We start from the raw sequence: 8,086 nt of genomic DNA, 5'->3' as shown, positions 1-8,086 counted from the left end.
TCCAGAGTCTACAGTTTAAAAGTATTCTTAACACAGTATTTTCAATGCAAGGGATCATAGAGCACTGAAAGATGAGAAGCAACATGGCTTTAGAAGCACTGTAACCCTCACTATATATACATGATGAACTTCTGTTTATTTCCAAAGAAACAACATTGAAGTAATACTAATTTACCTACTCAAGAATTAGCTTGTATGAAAATATACAATATCCATTACAGAATCAAAGGCTAATATTAACAAACAGATTTAAGCCACAGTATTTGCTGATACAGATGGACAACATCCCTGTGCAGCATAAAGCATCCCACCAAGTTGTAGGAAAAAGTGCAATGGCCTTCGTTTCTATGTTCACAATCAAGTCTCTAAAATGAATCCCAGTCTCTAGATGAAGGTATGCCCTGCTTCTGTATCCAGCTTTTCAGAGAAGGAGGAACCAAATAGTTCAGAATCTCAAGTGGGATTTATGCTTCCTCATATACACATCCAATGCTTCCCAGAACTGCAAGAACACTACTCTGTCCCGATGCCGTTTGTGAGAGCTGACTTCTAATACTGTCACATCCCACTTCTGGACATTGGGATCTAGACAAACTTCCTCATACTTGAGGTGGAAGGCTTTAATTTTAGCAAATATGCCAACTGGTGATCCATCAGGCATAAGCCCTGGCCAGCCTTTAAATTGCCAAGCAGGACCTTGAACAAACACTGCCACAACCTGATCCCAGTCTTGAGGCCCAAGTTTAAGGGGCTGGTCGACCACTTTATAAGGTACTGTGAGCCAGACTGCAGCACCCTCTGCCCCCATCTGACCTTTTGTCCTGTGTAGCAGGGTTTGATTCTGTGGTTTACAACCTTGTTTCTTCTTTTCAAGCGGTGGGACAAATTTTGAATCCTGCAGAAGGTCTTTCACATTCAGCATGGTTATTAAAGAAGTGGTCGTTGCAGGTACTATGATAATGGGTGTCTGTGATGCTTTCTTCTGATTGGGGGGAAGTCTTGCTGGAGAAATGGGTCTTGGCACAGGCTGGGCTGCTGGAGTGTGAGCCTTAGGAGCAGATACTTCTTCCCTTACAGACTTCAGTGTCCTGCCATGGTAGGTGTCTCTCGTGTTAATTGTAAAGCCTTCAATTTCTTCTTTCCCTTTGAATCTTTCCTGGTCATATCTGTTGTAGGCTAGTGGCATAGGCCGCTTAGTATGCAAGGTAGGATCCACAGGTGCTGCCAGTGGAGCTGGTCGCTGATCAGGTGCCTGCCTTTCTTCTCTGGCTTCTACAGATTGAAGAATTGCAAAAATATTGGAAAAGTCCATTCTTGTGCTCTGCAAGATAGTTGTCCGTGTCCTCCCCACCTTCTCTCTGCTGACAATATCTTGGGTCGCGTCCCCTTCACCATCTACAGAACTTCTGTATTTCTGGTTGCAGGGAGTCATATCATGGAGATCAGTCTTGATAGTTGCTCTTCTCTTAGCCATGATTTTGGCTTTGATGGAGGCAATCTTTTCCACTGTCATTGCTTCGGATAAAGCCCTGATCTGTTCAGTCTTCACAATTCCTTCTTTATGGCCCTGCAACAGAGCAGCCAGTCTCCCTTTTGCCAGGCACATGGCCTCTTCCTCCTCAATTCGTGGTTTCTTTGCTTCTGGTGGAACTTCCTGTGAAGCTCGTTTGACTTGAGTGGATCTCTGCAGACCTATTTCCAGGGGCACACTTGGGTCTATACTTGCCGATGTTGGCGCTTCACCATTGAGATAGCCGAGGAGATCTTTTCGGTCAGGTCTTCGAACCGCAGGGATATTTTCCGAGACTGCACGTCGAACGTAAAGTGGATGAGCAAGGTGCACATTATCAAGCAGAAATAAGATGGATTCCAATGTGTAGTATTCTCTGGGCTGGTCTTCCTTTCCGGGCCTCCAAACCATGTAGTTGGTCTTCACATTCTTGGGCCAGGAGAACTCGCCAAAGATCACCTCATCTCCGTTCACTACAATCTCCTTCTTCTGGATATTGTACTGTCTCAGGACACTGAGCACGTCAGCCATCTTTCCCCTGGAGCCACAACGGGGTCCTGGCACTGGTTGAGAATCTGAAGGCGACTTTCTTCCGCAGACAGACCGCGCAAACCACCTGAGTGATCCAGATCCTTGCTGGTGCTTTTGCGTGGAATCTCCTGGAAGCTTCCTCCAAAGATAGCACAATCTGTGTGGAGTGCTGGCTTTTATAGAGATGGAAGAGCTTGGGTGCAGGGTGGAGTCTGAGACATATGCAAATTTGCGTCCCACCCTATTAGGTACTGTGGTTTTCAATGTTCTCAGTGTATTTGGAATCAGGAATCCTTGGAGTATATTGAAGAGGATTACAGAAGTGGACTCCCTTGTCTTGTTTCTGCTTTTAGAACAAGTTGTTTTCGTTTTTCCCTGGAAGTTTTTTGCATTGGAAGTTTGTCATAAGCAGCCATGATTATGTGGATGAAGATCTGAGTACTCCTAAATTCTCAGAGCTTTTGACATCAAAGGAGATTGGATCTTGTCTTGTTTTCTGTCTTTGTTTCTTTTTGATAGGTGGCTATTATTGGTTTAAACATTTTCAACTAATCTTGGGTTCCTGGAATGAATCCTGTTTAATTGTAGAGTACATCAATTTCATTTTTATAAGTTGAATTGGGTGGGATATTCTTTCACGGAGAAGCTGTGTTTTCCTGTTCATTAATGAGATAGGTCTGCCGATCTTTTTGAGTTTGTATTCTCAATGTGGGTCCATGGGGTATAGCTACCTTGAGCAAAGATGTGGGTAATGGAATGGGAAGACAGAGCTTGGGAGTTATCCAAAATCCATTTCAAACATCATTCTCTCTTCAGTAGGTTTCTTGGATGCCCACCAGTCTGGGATTCTCAGCTGTGAGTGTCGCTATCACATGTATTTGCATGGGTAATAACGAATGTCTTCCTTGATTTTGTAGAAGGTGAAGACTTAGAAATGTAGACATTTATAGCTGTTGACATGTCCCTGCCTGCCTGTGGATACAGATTTAGAAATAGAAAATTGACCTGTCCAGGTGAAGGCCCTTTGCAGATCTTCGTGGGTAGAGGGTGGCCCCAATGCAGTCCCTAAATGGTGGCTAGGTAGGGCTGGAACAGTTCCTGGAATGTAGGTTGGGCAGACGAGGTGTGGCCAGCAAAAGTGATGGTAGGACAAGGCATTCTTTTCAATAATGACAGAAAAGCTTAGCCACAGGATAACATGAATCTGCATAATTAGAAAGGACTTAACCACCTGATCTTTTGTATATCTGATTAATGCCTACTTGTGTGTACCCACTTTGTATCAAACTTGAGAATTCTGCTTCTTCAGGTTTTGAACTTCTTCCTGGATCTAGCCTGACTTGGGTTATCAGCAATAAAATCCTTTACCCTCTCTAAAAATTGGTCTTGATCTTTGCTGGTTTTTGTTGCTGTAACAGTATGACAAGCCACAAATGGAGGCCCAAGCAGCAAACCAAAAACCCCAAGGTGAGCACCCGTAGCGGCAGGGGTTTAGTTGAATCCTTCCCTGTTGTATTCTATTTCCCAGAACATAGGGGTTTCTGTGGCTCCCGCAATTTTCCATAGAATGCATACTTTGTGGTTGTGTCATGATTTGTTTCTGTGTAACATTTCCAAAAGTTGAGTAATATTGATTCAGGTTGAGAGGTAGGCTGCAGGAAATAGATCCTCTGGCTACTCCTTTAAAGTGAGAAATATGGAGTGATCTGAGATGGTATGGGTGTTAGCTATATTGAGGAAGTATTTTAAATAGATCATGTGCTACTTTTGTGTTGTTTCTGCACTGCAGTTGCTCAGGAACAATGTCCAGAGTGGGTTTCTTGGCCATGTTTCTGGAATATACATCCTCTTGGAGCGTTCACCTCCCTGCTCAAGTTCTTATATCCCTCTAGCTTGTCAACATTTTGTTTTGTTTTTAGTTTTTCTTCTTTGCCATCTAAGTCTTCATTACTGTGAATTTCACAAGCAAGTATCCATAGTAATGGAAGAAGTGAGGTGTGTATGGGGAGGTGTGGTTATTTGTAGAGGACAGGAGAAGAAATTTTTCCATACTGGTAGAAAAGTTCCAGATTTCATAGTAACCCCAGGGTCTTTTGGTCCTTCAAAATGGCCTTACCATTTCATCAGAACCATCTCGTTCTAAAAGATGCCATTTGGGACATTGATGAGTTTTTCAGGTCTGCAATGGTGTCCTCAGTGTTGTACTTAATGCATAATTTCTTTGAAGGTTCAAGGTTGAAGGTTCCACTACCTGCTATGTCTTGCCCAAATTTTCCATCAAATCTAAAAGCTTGTGAGCAGGGTGAAGTCTGAATAGGATTGTCTTATGCAAATGTATAGTTTTCCTTTTTCTTCTTTCCCTACTTGGTTTTCAGTTGTCTATCTCTTGTCTTAATGCTCTTGGAATAAGGAATCTTAGTAGTATATTGAAGAGAAGTAGAGAAAATGGACATGCATTTCTTGTTCATGATTTTAGAATAAGTGGTTTTAGGTTTTCATCATTTAGAGTATGTTTACAGGAAGTGTCTTATTAACAGCCTTTCTTGTGTGGAGGAAATTCCTCTGTGTTCCTAACTTTTCCAGAATTTCGAACATAAAAGGATTCTGACTGACTTAACCAGTGATAGGATTCTGCCCTTTGCAAGTAAGGGTGGGTTTCGGTCTTGCTTCTGTCCCTCCCTGTCTCCCTCCCTTTGTCTTTGCATCCCTTCTTCCCTCCATTTATTCTTTCCTCCCTTCCTCTCTTCTTACTCTTTGGTTCTCCATGGTGTTTGCCTCTGTAGGCTTGGAGGAAGGAAGAACAGCCTTTTGTTGAAAAGGCATTGAAAAAGTGGACATCCTTGTCAGGTTCTGGGTTGTAAAAGTAATGACTTGAGGTTTTCATCCTTGAGTATGTTTAGTGGAAGTTGCCCACCTGGAGAAAGTTTTCATGTATTCCTAGCCTTCCAGAGCTTTGAATATCAAAGCATCCTGAATCTTGCTAAACACCTTTTCTGCCTCTACCCCTGCAAAAGTCCTGCATCTCTCGTCTGTATTTCATCTATATGTGGCAATGATTGGTTTATGGAGGATGCACTATCCTTTTATGCCTAGCATGAATCTTATTTGCCTAGTGTGGCTCTGTTTTCAATGAGGTCAATTCAGTTGGCTAGTATTTCCCTGAGATACCTGGCATTGATGTTCATAAAAAAGAGAGATCATCCAATCTCTTTAGGGATGTCTGTGAATGTGCATTCTCAGGGTATTGTTTCCATGAAAAAGATCTGGAAGTGGAAAGGGTAGACAGAGTTTTGGAGGAATTCATGGAAAGTTGATCTTGGGCAATATCCTATGCTCTGTAGGCTTGTATTCACACTGTACTAAGATTCTCAGCTTAGAGTGGAGCATTCTATGTGTTTATATCAGGACTAGAAAATGTCTAGTTTGCTTTGGCATAAGGTGATGATGTAGGTACTTGGGCATGTAGAACTGCCCATGAATCCACTGAACAACTACTAATACAGGTACAGGAGTGTAAACTTGACTCCTCCAGCCAGAGGTACTTCTAGCCGGCACTTTCCAGAATGGGGCCTGGTGAGGTTGACCTGTTTGTGGTATGTGTGTTGTGGTAGCCTAGGTGGGGCCATCTGCATTCCTACTGGGAAGGCCACAGGCAATCCCTTAAGGAATATGGTAATATATAAAGGACCGAAACAGGATATCCTGAAGCTGCACAATAAACCTGGTCAGAAGTAGATGTCAGCCCATCTGACTTTTTCATGTCTGATTAATGCCTGTTTTATGTGTGACCCATTTGTATGAAACACAAGAGATTCTTCAGGTCCCTGGCCAGTCAACCTTTGTGGTAAAAGCATGGTTCAGGTAGCCAGCCATCAATTTCTTTATCCATGGTTAAAATAGTCTTTTGCCTGCTAGTAGTCAGTGCTCTCACAGGACAAGAAGCCACTAATAAGAGTCACAAAGCAACAAACCAATCACCTGAGGCTGAGCTGCTGTGGTGGCAGGGGTTTAGTTCAATCCTGTCATCCTGTTGCATTACTTTTTTGAATGTTTGATTCCTGGTTGTCTTCTTGGTGTGGTTGCTGCGACTTGGGCACTATATATTTGTTGGGGCTCGTCCGGGATCTCCCCAGAAATCCCCGAGACCTCAGATAATGTGAGCTTTATCTAAACAAGTACACCTCCCAGGAGGAGAAGTAAAAGTGGGAAATACACAGAAGACAGGGAAGGTCTCTATCTGCAGTGGTAGTGAACTTCTAGGATCATTCCATCTGGGATTTCACAGGCCTCCAGAGAAGAATGGTCCTTCAAAATGGTGTCCCATTTCCTGAGAAGAATCTTGCTTCAGCAGGAGTCAGTTTGGGCAACAATCAGTCTTTTCTTGTCCCTGATAGTGTCATAGATGTTATCTTCAAGCCCCCCATTCTTCCCCTACGTGGTCCTTACAAGCAGACCATCTGGATGATCCTGCTGGGAGCTTTCACCTGTGATCTCCACAACCATCTTTCGAAGAGCACACCAACTCCTTCCTCTTGCCCAGGCTTTTAAGCAGATCTAAGAGCCTGGGGGCCAGGCAGATTCTTTCATTCTACAGAGGATTAAGTTGTATGTAAATGAGCACAGTTGCCTTTCTTCCTTCCCTCCCATTTGGTTCTCCCTTGTCTCCTCCTTGCCTTAATGCTCTAGCAAGAAGGAATCCCAGCAGCATACTGAAGGGGAGTGAGTGAAGAGGGTGGACATCTTGTTCCTGGTTTTAGAAGCAATGGCTTTAGGTTTTCACCCTTGAATATGTTCACTGGAATTTTGTCCTAACCAGCCTGCATTATGTGCAGGAAGGTTCCAACTATTCCTAGCTTCTCCACAGCTTTTCCCTTCAGAGAATATTGGATCCATTGACAGGCTTTGTCTGCATCTTCCAGCATGATCCTGTATGTTCCCTGTCTTTACGTGTGTTCATGTGTGGCATTTATTGATTTACATATATTGAACTAGCCTGCCATTCCTGGGTTGAATCTTGTGTTATCCTAGTGTAGTATGTTTTAGATTTCTTGTATTCATTTTCGCAGACTGAGGCACTTGGTTTTGATGCTCATTAAAGAGTCAGATTGGCAGTTTGTTTTTATAGGATCTCTGAGTTGAGTACTTGAGGTTTAATTACCCAGGAGAAAAGATCCAGTGACAGGAAAGTTAGATGGAATCAGAAGGAAAGTTAGATGGAATCAGAAGGAAATCAGGCAACATCCTTCATTCCATAGTCCTCTGTGATCCCCCCCAGGGCTTCCAATGTCAGCTGTGAATGGGGCTGTCACTTGTATTTATGTTAGTACTAGAGAATGTCTACCTCAATTTGTTAGGGGTGATTTCTTAGAAGCTTGGGCTTTTATAGCTGGCAAGGTATCCATGCATGTCTGTTTATATAAGTATGTATGGACGTCAAAATTTTACTCCTCCCTCTGAGGTACTTTCCAGCACTAAGTCTCTGGGATGTGGTCCCCTTCCTGCCACAGTGCCAGAAATGTGGCCCAGTGTGGGTAGAGCTGTTCCTGGAGTACAGGCTGAGATAGATGAGGTGGGAGCATCTGAATGGATAGTGGGAAACCCACAAGGCATTCTTTTTAATAACAATGCCCAAAGGGTAGAAACAGGGTGATACAAAGTTGCACAACTAGAACACTAATTCCAGATCTCTTTAGTTCACCCACCCTTTCCTGTATCCAGTTAATACTTATTTTATGTGTAACCTGTTTGCATAGAACACAGCTTCTGCTCTCTTGGAATGCAAACTTCTTTCTGGCACTAGCCTGGTTTGGGTCATCAGCGATGAACTCTGTCAACCTCTCTCTAAGAATAGGTCTTGATCTTTCCTGGTTTATGTTGCTATAAACATATGTCATTCCATTAGTACTAGTGAATGTGCACCTTGATTTGTTGAAGGGTAAATACTTAGAAATGTGGTTTTTATAGCTGTCCATGTGTCCAAGCACATGTATAAATACGTGTATGAGAAGGTACAAATGAAGGCCCCCAAACAAGTCAATATTTCAA

The 8,086-nt window shown here is 43.0% G+C and overlaps 1 pseudogene; it reads right to left on the bottom strand.

Moving 5' to 3' along the window:
- Positions 1 to 445: 445 nt before the first annotated feature.
- On the bottom strand, positions 446 to 2,041 carry LOC138820828 (parafibromin pseudogene; annotated as a pseudogene).
- Positions 2,042 to 8,086: the final 6,045 nt, after the last annotated feature.

This window comes from Dipodomys merriami, unplaced genomic scaffold, assembly GCF_024711535.1.
Source record: "Dipodomys merriami isolate MVZ:Mamm:240054 unplaced genomic scaffold, mDipMer1.0.p SCAF_9, whole genome shotgun sequence".
NCBI classification, from domain to species: Eukaryota; Metazoa; Chordata; class Mammalia; order Rodentia; family Heteromyidae; genus Dipodomys; species Dipodomys merriami.
This window is presented reverse-complemented; position numbering and strand designations above follow the sequence as displayed.